Source organism: Argentina silus, assembly GCF_951799395.1.
Source record: "Argentina silus genome assembly, chromosome: Y".
NCBI classification, from domain to species: domain Eukaryota; kingdom Metazoa; phylum Chordata; class Actinopteri; order Argentiniformes; family Argentinidae; genus Argentina; species Argentina silus.
The window spans coordinates 40869233-40883722 of NC_139654.1; the positions used below are offsets into that span (position 1 = coordinate 40869233).

The 14490-nt window shown below is 47.9% G+C and overlaps 1 pseudogene across 1 annotated transcript in view; it reads right to left on the reverse strand.

Annotated features, from left to right (window-relative positions):
* LOC310824124 (cytochrome P450 3A27-like) overlaps positions 1 to 14490 on the reverse strand; it is a 156176-nt pseudogene that overhangs the window by 34142 nt on the left and 107544 nt on the right. The window contains exons 2-4 of the transcript in view: positions 11268 to 11428; positions 8292 to 8511; positions 3023 to 3185 (exon numbers count right to left, since the gene is read on the reverse strand). The product of the transcript in view is annotated as a cytochrome P450 3A27-like (transcript). The remainder of the gene's footprint in view (positions 1 to 3022; positions 3186 to 8291; positions 8512 to 11267; positions 11429 to 14490) is intronic.

A 14490-nucleotide genomic window follows, 5' to 3' on the forward strand; every position in this document is an offset into this window, starting at 1 on the left:
GGCACTGCAGGATTTCAATCCGTTACGGTGTAGTGTGTTACCAATGGTTTTCTTGGTGACTGTGGTCCCAGCTGCCTTGAGATCATTACCAAGCTCCTCCCGCGTAGTTCTGGGCTGATCCTCACCCTTCTCATGATCATCCTTACCCCACGAGGCGAGATCTTGCATGGAGCTCCAGGCCGAGGGCGATTGATGGTTATTTTGTATTTCTTCCATTTTCTAATAATTGCACCAACAGTTGTCTCCTTCTCACCAAGCTTTTTGCTGATGGTCTTGTAGCCCATTCCAGCCTTGTGCAGGTCTACAACTCTTACCCTGATGTCCTTTGAATGTTCTTTGGTCTTGCCCATGGTGGTGGAGAGGTTGGAATGGAAGAGATTGATTCTATTGACAGGTGTCTTTTATACCCATAACAAGTACTTTCTTAAAGTGACAGGAGTAATCTGTGTGCCTCATGGGCATATAACCGGTCTGTATGAGCCAGAATTCTTGCTGGTTTGTAGGGGATCAAATTCAAATCAATTTATAACTTTATATAATGTGTTTTTTCTGGACTTCTTTGTTGATATTCTGTCTCTATTTGTTAAAATAAAAGTACCATAATCATACCATAAAGTACCATCAAATAATTATTTCCCCCACTGTATAGGCCTAATATCTAGACCGTTGATGGGCACACTTGTTACTTGTCGCTTTCAGAACCCTGGACTGGGCTCGGGCTGTATATTCATATAGTTCCGTTAATTTGCCTAGCCTACTTTCCGTGATTTAATGTGACTTTTGTAGTGTGTTATAGCCTCTGCACTGATGATATTTATTTCACATTTAAAGAAATACAATTGATAAAACCTGATTAAACTTTCCTACAAGTTAACAATGTGCCGAATGCTTGTATTTTGATAAAACATGCAAGTTATTGAAGACACGTGTCTGTCTCATTTTTTTTACTTTGTTGCAGTATAGGCCACCTCAATGTAGCGTTCTGTGTCGCGCTGAAGCGTATGAAGTGTATTCAGTTATGGGGTTTACTGTACATACTTTTTCTCTGCACTGTTCCTGCTGCAGAGGATGCGTAAACGATTTTCCCATGTTGTTTTTTGGTTGTGGTCTGTGTTTATACATTTAGGCTATTAGTTGTATCCTACTTTTCAGTTTTACAAGTCAAATCTTATGACAGATGAGATGGCACTTCAAACGATAAAATGCAGGTACATTTTGATTACTGCTGCACTACGATACCCATAGATAGACCCAATACATTGGTAACTGCACTACTTATACAGCTCATATACTGCTTATACTGTTCATACTGCATTCTATATTTATTCTGCTTATAATGTTACTGTTAATACATATATTGCTTATACTGCACTACTTATACTGCTCATATACTGCTTATACTGCTCATATACTGCTTATACTGCACTACTTATACTGCTCATATATTGCTTATACTGCTCTACCTGTATATATTGTTCACATTGCACTCCTTTTGCACTTCTGGTTAGACGCTAACTACATTTCGTTGTCTCTGTACTTGTACTCTGCACAATGACAATAAAGTTGAATCTAATCTAACACCTATTCATTGTCATGTTTTGATGGCATATTGTTCATTCTCATGTTATGATTTAGTTTGTGATTATACACACGTTTTTAGCGTGATGATAGAGACCCACTACCAGACGAGTACAAAACATACACAAGTCACATGCAAATCCCTGCACTGCAGACGACAGACAACAACTGTCTCTGTACAACTAGTCCTGGACCTCCACTAATAGACAGATACAAAGAGAGCAGCATACAGTAGCAGCAGAGCCCAGAGGCGAGGCGAGGCAAGGCAAGTTTATTTATATAGCACATTTCATACACAGAGGCAATTCAAAGTGCTTTACGTAAAATAGATAAAAAGGAAAGAGCATGAAAAAAAAATTAGAATAAAAACGCATAAAAGACATAAAAAAAGAATAGAAGTCACAGTGCATTTTAGGGTCACAGTGCAATTATTAGCGCCAATTTAGTTTCAATTTAAGGCAAAAGCGAAGCCCTTTTTTTTTTTAAGCCCATTTTTGAAAGTAGCCAGTGTTGGGGCTTATCCTAGATCTATGTATAACATAATAACTGAGAGACCTGCAGCAGGGCAGGTCCTCATCACTGGCTGTCTGCTTTGAGCTGGTTGTCGTTGGACTCCTGGCAGCGGGACAGCAGCTTGAGTTTGATGGGCCGTATGGGCATCAGAGTGTTCTGTAGGTCCATCTCAATGGGGATCTGGTGAGAGTTGACACACAGTTAAAGTATTGTAGCGAACGGCGGGGCAGAGCAGCTTGCCTTAAGCGGGTATCGAACTCGCAACCTTCCGCTTACAAACCGGCCGCGCTAGCCACAACACCAAGAGAGTTAACTCCCTTGGCGGAGCTGCTAACGGGCCTTACACAGGGTCGTTACAGTATGAAGGAACGAGTAAAACAGATGTCAGCGTTACACTATGAATGTTACCTAATACAGTGTCACTGTTACGTTCGGGTAGCATTGCACTATAAATTCAAATAAACTCAAACTCCTGGACAACGTCTCTTGGGTCGACATACATTAAAATGGCCCTATGAAGTCTCGAGGGAGTTTTGCAGAAATACAAATAGCTTTTTTTAAAATCTCACACTTCCATCATTTAGTTACTAAATTTTAGTAGGTAGCCTATACTGAGGATGATTGGCGCCTAGTACTGAAAAATGCAATCTGGGAAATTAAATGGGGAGTACATACTCATGCAGTACGCAAGTACAGAATTGTAGTATGGGGGTTCAAACCCGGGTCTCCCATGTGGAAGACACAAACGCTACTATTAAGCCAAGAGGACATCCTCAAGGTCTGAGGGCGACACTTCAGTTTACATGTCTCAGGCAGGGCTACCTCATCACGCGAGTGTGATTCCAAAATCACCTCTGCTACATATAGAAACGCAACAAAGTCATAGGTACAAAATTATATTTACAATCATTGTATCATTATTTTGTCTCACCTCTGTCTCTTTGCAGACGGTGAAGTTGAACCTCTGTAGAATCTCCACCATCGCCAGTTTCATCAATACCAGAGCGAATCGCATCCCGATACAGTTCCGTGGGCCCAACCCGAACGGCATGTAGGTGTATGGGTCGATGCTCTCCTTGTTCTCCTTACTGAACCTACACACGGAGAGTTCAGAGGAGGAGGGGTTAAAGAACTGTGGGGGGACATGCAGCGTTCGGCCTGTAGAGGGAGCTACAGGACCGTGGCCGGGGTTGTGTCGGCGAGACTTTTGTTGCACACCTGCTGCGAATTAAGTCTCGCCGGCGAATGTTTAAGATGGGTGTGCTTCTGCCATTTCAGTAAGGGAGCTAAGCTGGAGAAGCAGGCGGCGAGAGCAGAGGAGAGCCGAGCCGAGCCGAGCACAGGACCAAAGGGCAAAAAGAAAGACTTTGAACGAGGCTGGAAAGCCGAGCCGTGCCAGCGGACCCCTTTGTCAAAATAAACGGGAGAAAATCCCTTACCACTATACTGCGTCTGCCTCTGTGTACAACCGGACATTGTTACATTGGCGCCCAACCTGGGACACAGAGGCTAGATGGACGCGCTAACAGCGGCAATCGCGAGGATAACGCTCGTTTTAGAGCAACAGACAGCCCTGCAGCAGACCCAGCAGGCGACCCTAAAGGAGCTGACGGCGGCAAGGCTCGCGGGCGGGGCCGGCGGGCCGGCGCCGGGGACCGGAGCGGCACCAGGTCCCCCTAAGGTCCAGCTGCAGAAGATGGGGGACCTGGACGACCCAGAGGCGTTCCTCGCGGTGTTCGAGGGGACGGCGAGGATCTCGGGGTGGCCGGACCGAGAGTGGGCCTACCATCTGCTGCCCCTCCTGTCAGGGGAGGCGCAGCTCGCGGCCCACAGTTTGCCGGCGGCCGCCCAACGGGATTACCAGTCCCTGGCCCGGGCGATTCGGGACCGCCTGGGCCTGACACCGGAGGAACACCGACGCCGGTTCCGGGCCATGACCATGGAGGAGGGGTGCCGGCCCTTCGCCTTCGCCCAGCGGCTGGGGGACAGCGCATGGCGGTGGCTGGACCCCGAGAACAACTCGGCGGTGGAGGTCGGGAACCGGGTGGTATTGGAGCAGTTCCTCGCGGGGCTCCCGGCCCGCACCGCCGCCTGGGTCCAGTACCACCGCCCCCAGGACCTAAAGACCGCCGTGGGTCTGGCGGAGGACCATCTCTCCCTCCCACCGCGAGGGCCACAACGACCAACCCCGGCCCCGCGGCAAGGGGGGGGGGGACAACGCCCAGGAGGAGCCGGGGGAGCAGAAGGAGGGAGGCCGGCGCCCGCCCCGAGAACGAGATGGCAGGAGCGCGCCGATCCGGAACCAGCCCCGGCCCCGCAGAGAGAACCTCGAGCGACAGGGGGGGTGTGTTGGCGGTGCGGACGGCCGGGCCACGTGCAGGCCGAGTGTCGGGCGATGGACGTGGGGCAGGTCGTCCGCATCGGCGACATACCGGGCCCTCCCCCCGGACCAGGAGCGGCGTATCGTATTCCGGTAAGGATACAACGTGATACGCACCAGGCGTTCTTGGATTCGGGCTGTATGCAGTCCATGATCCAGGAGCGCCTGGTTCGACCGGGGGCACTGTTGAAGGCATCGAGGGTGCGGGTGAGGTGTGTGCATGGGGACATTCACGAATATCCGCTGGTCGCTATCGAAATTCATTTTGAGGGGAAAAACCATAGGGTACAGGCGGCGGTTAGCCCACGCCTCACGCATCCCCTGATTCTAGGTGTGGATTGGGAGGGGTTTCCTCAAGCGGTAAAGAGGGCTACCGGGATGCGTGCACGACAGCTAGGGAGGTGTGTGGCGTGTAATGTGCTCTGTGCCGAGGCGGCGCCTCGCGACACTGCCGGGGAGCCGGAGCCGGCGGGGGCGCCTCACCCCGAGACTTCCTCGCCGAACTATCCGCTGCTAGGCGACTTCCCCCTCGAGCAGTCTCGTGATGAGACCCTCAGATCAGCCTTTGACCAAGTGATAGCAATTGATGGTACTTTGATACGGCCAGACACAGTGCGCGCCCACCCCTATTTCGCGATTATCAGCGACAGGTTATACCGAGTAAGTCGTGACTCACATAGTCAGGAGGAAGTAACCCAGTTGCTGGTTCCCCGCAGCCGCCGCGAAATGGTCTTCCAGGCGGCTCATTTCAACCCCATGGCGGGCCATCTAGGGTATGACAAAACACTGCACCGTATAATGGCTCGATTTTATTGGCCGGGGATTCGGGCAGAGGTGCGTAGGTGGTGCGCATCCTGTCGGGAATGTCAGTTAGTAAATCCCCCGGCCATCCCACGGGCCCCCTTGCGGCCCTTACCATTGGTCGAGAACCCATTCGACCGCATTGCGATGGATATTATCGGGCCATTTGAGCGGAGCACACAGGGTTATCGATTTGTGTTGGTCTTGATAGATTACGCCACCCGATACCCCGAGGCAATACCTCTGCGCAATATCTCTGCCAGGAGTGTAGCGCAAGCATTGTTTCAAGTCATCTCCCGCGTGGGAATCCCGAAAGAGATTCTCACCGATCAGGGCACTAATTTTATGTCACGCACCCTCAAGGAACTGTATGGCTTGCTGAACATCAAGGCGATTCGAACCAGTGTTTACCACCCGGCCACGGACGGCCTTTGTGAGCGGTTCAATCGGACCTTGAAGTCAATGATCCGGAAGTTTGTCCACGAGGATAGTCGGAATTGGCATAAATGGCTAGATCCCCTGTTGTTTGCGGTGCGGGAAGTTCCCCAAGCTTCCACCGGGTTTTCCCCGTTTGAATTACTCTACGGCCGTAAGCCCCGGGGTGTCCTAGACCTGTTTAAAGAAAATTGGGAGGAAGGGTCTAGCGACAGTAAGAATGAGATCCAGTACGTCCTCGACTTGCGCACAAAGCTCCACGCCCTAGGGGCTATCTCACGTGAGCATTTGCTGCAAGCCCAGGAGCGTCAGAAACGCCTGTATGACAGGGGGGCTACCCTACGAGAGTTTACACCGGGAGACAAGGTGCTCGTACTGTTACCCACCTCCAGCACGAAATTACTCGCGAAGTGGCAAGGGCCGTTTGTGGTCACACGTCGCATGGGGGACGTGGATTATGAGGTTATACGCTCGGACCGGGGGGATAGCTTGCAGGTGTATCACGTCAATCTCCTAAAAAAATGGAACGACGTGGTCACTGTTGCTCTGGCTACGATAGTTCCAGAGAGAGAGGAGTTCGGTCCGGAAGTCCCAAAATCGAAAGGTAGCACTCCGGTCGATATTGATAACCATCTCTCTGCTAGCCAGGCCGCGGACGTTGCAGATTTGCAGCTTAAGTTCGCCGACGTGTTCTCTCCCCTGCCCGGTCGGACTACGCTCATCGACCACCATATAGAAACGCAGCCGGGTTTAACGGTGCGCACGCGTCCCTATAGGTTGCCGGTGCACAAACGAGACGTTGTGTGCCGGGAGTTGGAAGCCATGCTGGAGCTGGGTGTGGTCGAGGAGTCCCGCAGTGATTGGTGTAGCCCCATCGTGCTTGTCAACAAGCCAGATGGGACTATACGGTTCTGTGTGGATTATAGACGGGTTAATGCGGTCTCCAAGTTCGATGCATATCCGATGCCCCGGGTCGACGAGCTCTTGGACCGGCTTGGTACGGCCAGGTACTTCACGACATTGGATTGCACGAGAGGGATACTGGCAGATTCCACTCTCGCCGGTGTCCCGGGAGAAAACGGCATTCTCCACTCCGCTCGGGTTATTCCAGTTCACCGTGCTCCCTTTCGGGTTGTTCGGAGCCCCAGCCACTTTTCAGCGCCTCATGGACCGTATTCTGCGGCCGCACGCCGCCTATGCTGCGGCCTACCTAGACGACATTGTCGTCCACAGTGACACCTGGCCGCAGCATGTGCGGAGGGTGGCTGCTGTTCTGCGGTCCCTGAGGCAGGCGGGGCTAACGGCCAACCCGAAAAAGTGCGTGATCGGGCGGAGGGAGATCCGGTATCTGGGGTACCACTTGGGACGGGGGGAGGTGCGACCGCAGATTGAAAAGACTGCGGCCATCGCCGCCTCTCCCCGGCCCAAGACAAAGAAGGAGGTGAGGGCCTTCCTGGGGCTGGCGGGATATTACCGCCAGTTCGTACCGGGGTTTTCAGAGCTGGCCAGTCCCTTGACGGACCTCACCCGGAAGGGGGCCCCGGATCCGGTCCAATGGTCGGGCCAGTGCCAGGGGTCGTTCGAGGCCCTTAAGGGGGCTCTTTGTGGAGAAACGGTCCTGTATGCGCCTGATTTTAACCTCCCTTTCTCCCTACAGACGGACGCGTCGGATAGAGGGCTGGGAGCAGTGCTGACCCAGCGCGTGGAGGGGGCCGACCGGCCGGTGCTGTACCTGAGCCGTAAGCTGTCGGAGAGGGAGGGCCGGTACAGCACCGTGGAGAAGGAGTGCCTGGCCATCAAGTGGGCGGTCGGCACCCTCCGCTACTACCTGCTGGGTCGCGCCTTCACCCTCTACTCCGACCATGCCCCCCTCCAGTGGCTCCACCGCATGAAGGATGTAAACGCGAGGATCACCCGGTGGTACCTCGCGTTGCAGCCCTTCAACTTTTCCGTCGTGCACAGACCGGGGGCGCAGATGGTCGTGGCAGACTTCCTCTCCCGGGCAGGGGGGGGGGAGTAGGTCGTCGGCCGTCGGGTCCCCGGCCTGTGTCGGGCGGTGGGGGTATGTGGGGGGACATGCAGCGTTTGGCCTGTAGAGGGAGCTACAGGACCGTGGCCGGGGTTGTGTCGGCGAGACTTTTGTTGCACACCTGCTGCGAATTAAGTCTCGCCGGCGAATGTTTAAGATGGGTGTGCTTCTGCCATTTCAGTAAGGGAGCTAAGCTGGAGAAGCAGGCGGCGAGAGCAGAGGAGAGCCGAGCCGAGCCGAGCACAGGACCAAAGGGCAAAAAGAAAGACTTTGAACGAGGCTGGAAAGCCGAGCCGTGCCAGCGGACCCCTTTGTCAAAATAAACGGGAGAAAATCCCTTACCACTATACTGCGTCTGCCTCTGTGTACAACCGGACATTGTTACAAGAACATATCAATTAAATCACAGTAATATGATGGTTATACATGGTTGAAGAAACCTGTTTGTGTTTGGTCGTCGCATTTAGGTTTGTTTTATGGTTGTTTGTGGAACACTGCTCTTATCGTTGCTGTTGTGATTGATATTGTGGTTGTGGTTAAGATGTGGCCCATTACCTCTCTGGTTTGAACTCCTCTGGGTCTTCCCACACATCGGGGTCACGGTGCAAGGTCCAGATGGGTAACATGACAACCATACCCTTGGGGATGGTGATGCCGCTGATCTCAACAGATTTCTTGGCGACTCTTTCAAGTCGATGGGGTACAACCTGAGAGACTCGTTGATCACGCTGTCTAGATAGTCCATCTGCATCAGAGCCTCGTACTGGATAGGAGCCTGAACAGGGATATTACACTCACATGAGCACTAGTGATTGGTCGTTCACGTAGCCGTAGCCCAGAACTAACTCTTTTTCGTCGCAAATCTGAAGAGCTGTTAGTTTTTTGTGTTCTTTTTTTGGGAAATGAACACAGTACTGTACTTATTCTAATCTGCATAGCCTAATTTCATGACACCCGCATACAGAACGCCATTACTTTCAATGTACGTGTGTAATAGAGACTTGCTTTTTTGTTGTACATGAATAAACAAAAAAATCGCTAAATAATGTTATCTTGATAGTTAGAAGAAAATACATTTAGATTCCACTGAACAATGTAAATGATAGATGTACACAAGGATCAATCAGAAGTCAAAATGCCACTAAACTGGGCTGCTTTTAGTGGATTGACTGCTTGGAATACTGAATGTGCTATAGTCTATTATTTCCTATCACAGTCGACAGACTACAAGAAAACTGTCAGGTGGTTCAAATGTGAATAACTTGGTATCCATTCCATTAACTGTGGCCGGGCAGCACCGAACAGCCCAGAGAACATTACCATGGTGCTTTTGAATATTAGGTCCCTATCTGGCAAAACCTTTATTGATCTTATCTCAGAGCGAAAGCTGCACTGTAATGTTTTTATCTGAAACCTGGCTAAACATGAATGCATGTCAGTCTATTAGAAGTAGGGAAAAAATATATTTTCGCTCCATTACTTATTTAGCCATGTCGCTGAGCAGATGAGAATTTCATGATGAATATGAATATGAATAGTACACCATCAACAGCTTCCTCCTGTGATAATGATTTAGTAACCAGCTTCAACACCAAACTAAGGGCAACTATCGACTCTGTAGCACCACTCAAACTGAAAAAGGCTGTGGCCAAATTTAAAAGAATTTGCAGAAAGTCTGAGCTGACAAAAACTGCAGGTCCACCTTGATATTCTTCGAGAGCATCTTTCTGCTTTTAATAAGGCAATAAAAAAAACGCCAAGCCGGATCATTTCTCAAAATTGATAATGAATCATAACAACTCAAACAGTGCTCTTTTCAACGATTGACAGCCTTATAAATCCCGCCCACAAGACACCTGGTGATCTGCTCTCCACCTACAAATGTGAGGAATTTGCAACATACTTCTGAGATAAGAGAAAGAATATTAGGTGAGGAGGATCACTCAGGCAAGACCTGAAGATGTGTTTGATGACTTGTTACCCCACCTTCCACCACATGGAAGCACTATGAACTCTTTTGCAGTGGTCATACAGAAATGCTCAGCAAAGTGGGGGTCTGTTCATCTGCACCTAAAACTACCATGGTGAAATCCCTCCTGAAGAAAAGTAACTTAGACTCTTCAGTCCTTAGCGATTTTAGGCCAATCTCCAACGTTCCCTTTTTAAGCAAAAAAATTATAATTCTTGAAAAAAAGGTGTTCAAACTGTTAAATAATCTCCTTCTTCCCAACTGTACCTTTGACATGTTCCAATCTGGCTTTTGTGCCGATCATAGCACTGAGATAGCACTATGTTGTTAAGTTATTAACTAGGTTCTTAATGACCTTAGAATTAATTAATTAATGCTGATGCCAAAATGCTCTTTGTCCTTGTCCTGGTCAAACTGTCTGCACACTTAAAGACACTACTTACAGTAACACTAAGCACCAGGCAAAAAAACAAGGTGTTACCATTGACTCAGATCTTAATTTTGAAACCCATATCAAGAATGTGACTAAAACATATTTGTATCACTTAAAGAAGAGTAAGTAAGTTTGCCGGAAATCTGCCATCGTGGAGAAATTCTGTCTGAAGTTGTCCAAACAACAACATCCTCCCTAATAATAATATATCCCCCCGAAATGAACTTGCAGTGTTGGACATTAGCTGTTGTTTTTCTGCATGCGCACACGATTGGGAGAGGCAGCCACCAGAGAAAGGTCAGTCTACTCCCCTAGAACACCCCTGGCACTCACAACATGTTTATATGCAAACCGAATGTCAGGTAGGACACTGCATTTTAAAAAGCGTGTTTTCCGAACCAAAACAGCGTTCGTAAATGAAATATTTATTCATAAGGGATTTATTATAAGGGATCTTGTTCCCTGATCGCTACCGATTAAAGATAGTCATTACAACCGTTAGGAAGCTTTTAGAAAGCTTGAATATTACATGGACCTTTACAGAACACAGCTGTAAAGATGCAACCTTTCCTCTCCCAGGCTGACACTGAGAGACGAATGCATGCTTGTATTACTAGCAGCCTTGATTACTGTAACACTCTCTTGTCTGGTCGACCAAAGAAAGCTCTTGGCAAATGATACAAAATGCAGCAGCACGAGTCAGATGGAGAGCACATATCACACAAGTCTCTGCACTGATTACCTGTTAGTTTTATAATTTATTTTAAGATGATTGTATTAGTTTAGAAATCACTCTATGGTCATGCACACCACTGCATGTCAGACATGCTTTTAAGGTATATACCCTGTAGATCCCTCAGGTCCTCAGGTACTGGCCTTTTAAGTATTCTGAAGATTCCAACAACACCTATCTACTTCCTGTTTCAAATGAATAATACTGGGCAGAAGTCTGCACAGGGATGCTACAGACACATTAGCACACTGCAAAATACTGTCACCTATCTAACCATCTGTAGGAGTCTGCAGTGCACAGGGGTTACACACTCATCAGTACCCTCTAAAACACTGTCACTATCATATTTCCTGTTCCACATGAATAGTACTATATAGGAGTCTGCAGAGGGGTTACCTTGTTGGGAAACACAGTGTCTATCTCCTCCTGCAGCTTGGTCATGATGTGAGGGTTGGTTGCCAGATTGTAGGCCAGGAAGGACAGAGAGCTACTGGTGGTCTCATAGCCAGCAAAGATGAACATCATTGCCTGGGACAAGATCTCGTGGTCACTCAATCCTATGATGATGGAGAGAGGGGGAGAATGAGAGGGAGGAGAGGGAGAGTGGGAGAAATGGGGTGGTAGGTGTGAGAAAGGGACGAAGTAGAGTATTTCCACGGTGTGTTTGTAGGTATAGGTGTTTGAGGCAGGTACTGTATGTGTGTGTTAGATGCTAGTATACAGTGTGTGTGTGTGTGTGTGTGTGTGTGTGTGTGTGTGTGTTTAAGGCAGGCACCTTTACTCTGCTCCTCTCCCTTTGAGTTGCTGTCTTTCTGCGAGTCTATCATCAGCTGCAGGAAATCTACCCGACTCTGGAAGCAGGCTTACGTCAGATCAAAATCACATGAGAACTACCAGATGCTACCAAATCTCTACAATTGTATTACACAATACTGGCTGAAGATCGTATATTTGATCAGTTATATTTACATACCTTCCTGGTGCTAGCCACGCGATTGGACTTGATCTTCTGAAAGACAGCGTAGAAGAAATCTGTGACCGAGGCAGGGAATAGGGATACCTCCATGTTTGCCATAACAGGACCCATGAAGGGGAAGAATGCTGGATGGACAGGAAATGCCACGGTTACAAACAGGAACAGGAAATACCATGATACGTGACTCCAATCCTATTCAATGCACAGCCCTGTCCAGAAACAACTCCTAGGCTCTATCCCTAGACACTTCTGTATCCAATCCACTCAGATCTCCAAGTGTCCAGCATTTAGGAACTAGAGGTTGGTTCTGGACACGGCCCATGTGTTTGTCAAATGAGTAGAGCGCAAACCATTGGCAGTGTGGTTTATGTCAGTCTAATCAATGAAATCAATAGCTTCATTTATTAAGCACAAAATGACTGAAAGCTATATGGGGGCAGTTGTACCGACTGTGAGGAACAGTGGGCTGAAGATGTCAAACTTGAGCATTTTCTTGAAGTTGGTCACAAAGGGGTCGGAGGGGTTGTGGAGGGAGTCGATGTCGACACTGAATGAAGTACTGACGACCACATCCATACTGTATGGTCCAAAGAACCTGGAACACAACCACACAATCTCTGACCACCAGAACCACAACCACAAAATTAAAGGGGGAGTTCACTGAAATTACAAATTCACCTTATCGTCTCAGAGATAAATACTCACTCCTTTAGTTCAATGGGCTCATCGTTATCAGCCGTCTTCTTCAGATTGCTGACCAAGTTACCAGAGTGCTGCTTCATGATCCTGAGCATCTGAGTTGGGAAGGATACATGGAAAAATATCATGATTGATACGTGGATTAATATGTGCAAAACATATATTAATATCATGTTTGAAACAGGAATTATTTTAATGTTTATATAGCCTGAGAATATACATCCATACAGGATACATTATGTATATAGTCAAAGAATAAGTGACTCCAAAGATGAACTATTATTCTATACTCTGTCATCTGACCACTGAACTTATCGAAGATAAGATCAAATATACTTTATTGTCCCGGATGAAAATTTGTCTTGGATTAATTAATTAAAGTTGCTGCTTCACACAACAACAAACAACAATGAATACACACTATACACATAGTACAAATCACACACACACTCTCACACACTCTCACACACACACACACACACACACACACACACACACACACACACGCGTCAGAGTTGTTAGTCATTCATTTATTTGTGGTGTATAAAGGAATGAATGAAAGAAGGAGAGGAGAGATGGGACTGTACCTCTTTGATCCGCCCACTGGTGAAGGAGGGAGACAGGACACTGCGGATCCGTCTCCATGCATCATCCTCAGCGATAAACACGGCGTCATACAGAGGCCCGTTGAGATAGATATTCTAGAAAAATTATTATTATTATATACTGCAAGATTAACCTAATATTAATAATGCTATAATAACAATGATATTATCTATTTAAGGAGCCCTTATGTTTTTTTCCCCATACAACAACTTCAATTTAGCGTATTACCCTCCTGTTAGTGAAAAGGGAGTAGCATTCCTTGATGAGGATGGTTTTGATCATGGCTGTGTCCATGATACACAGGATGGGCTGACGGCCATCATAGATCCTACAGACCAGCAAAAACAAAGATAGTTAGATATACACTCACAGAGCACTTTATGAGGAACACTATACTAATACTGGGTAGGGCCTCCCTTTGCTCTCAAAACAGCCTCAATTCTTCGTGGCATTGATTCCACAAGATGTTGGAAACATTCCTTTGAGATTCTGGTCCATGATGACATGATTGCATCACTCAATTCCTGCAGATTTTTCAGGTTCACTTTCAAGATGTGAATCTCCCGTTCTACCACATCCCAAAGGTGTTCTATTGGATTCAGATCCTGGGAAGGCCACTGAAGAACACTGAACTCATTGTCATGTTCATGAAACCACTTTAAGACAACTTTTGCTTTGTGACATTATCATGCTGACATTATCATACTGGAAGTAGCCATTAGAAGATGGGTCAATTGTGGCCATGAAGGGATGCACATGGTCAGCAACAATACTCAAATAGGCTGTGGCATTCAAGCGAATATACCGTAGATAGAGACAGACAGACCCATCACAGATCCTGCACTCTTAGAAAAAAAGTGCTACCTAGAAGGGTTCTTCTTCTACTCTCCCTTTGAAGAAACCTTTTGGGTTCCATGTAGAACCCTTTTCCACAGAAGGTTATACAGTACCGTGCGAAAGTAATGGGACAGTGAAGCATTTTTTCTTCTTTTTGGAGTTGAAATGAGAACGTAGAGATTCTCATCTTTTATTTGATGTTATTTGTGTACATATTGGTTTATCATTCAGAAATTGCCTGTCTGTCACAGTTGCCCCATATAAATTGCCCATGAGCGCGGAGCTTGTCTTTGTCACTGTAGCAACTTTGCTCCATCAGCGGGAGAAGTCGGTTCGACGCCCCTGTAAGCACATGTTTCTCTAATTCCTTTGTTTCAGGCAAGCCACTGTGACGTCAGACGCCTTTACGCAAACAGCTTTGTATTTGTTTTGACATGCAGGCAGGCAGGCAGGCAGACAGGCAGACAGGCAGACAGACAGGCAGGCAGGCAGGCAGACAGG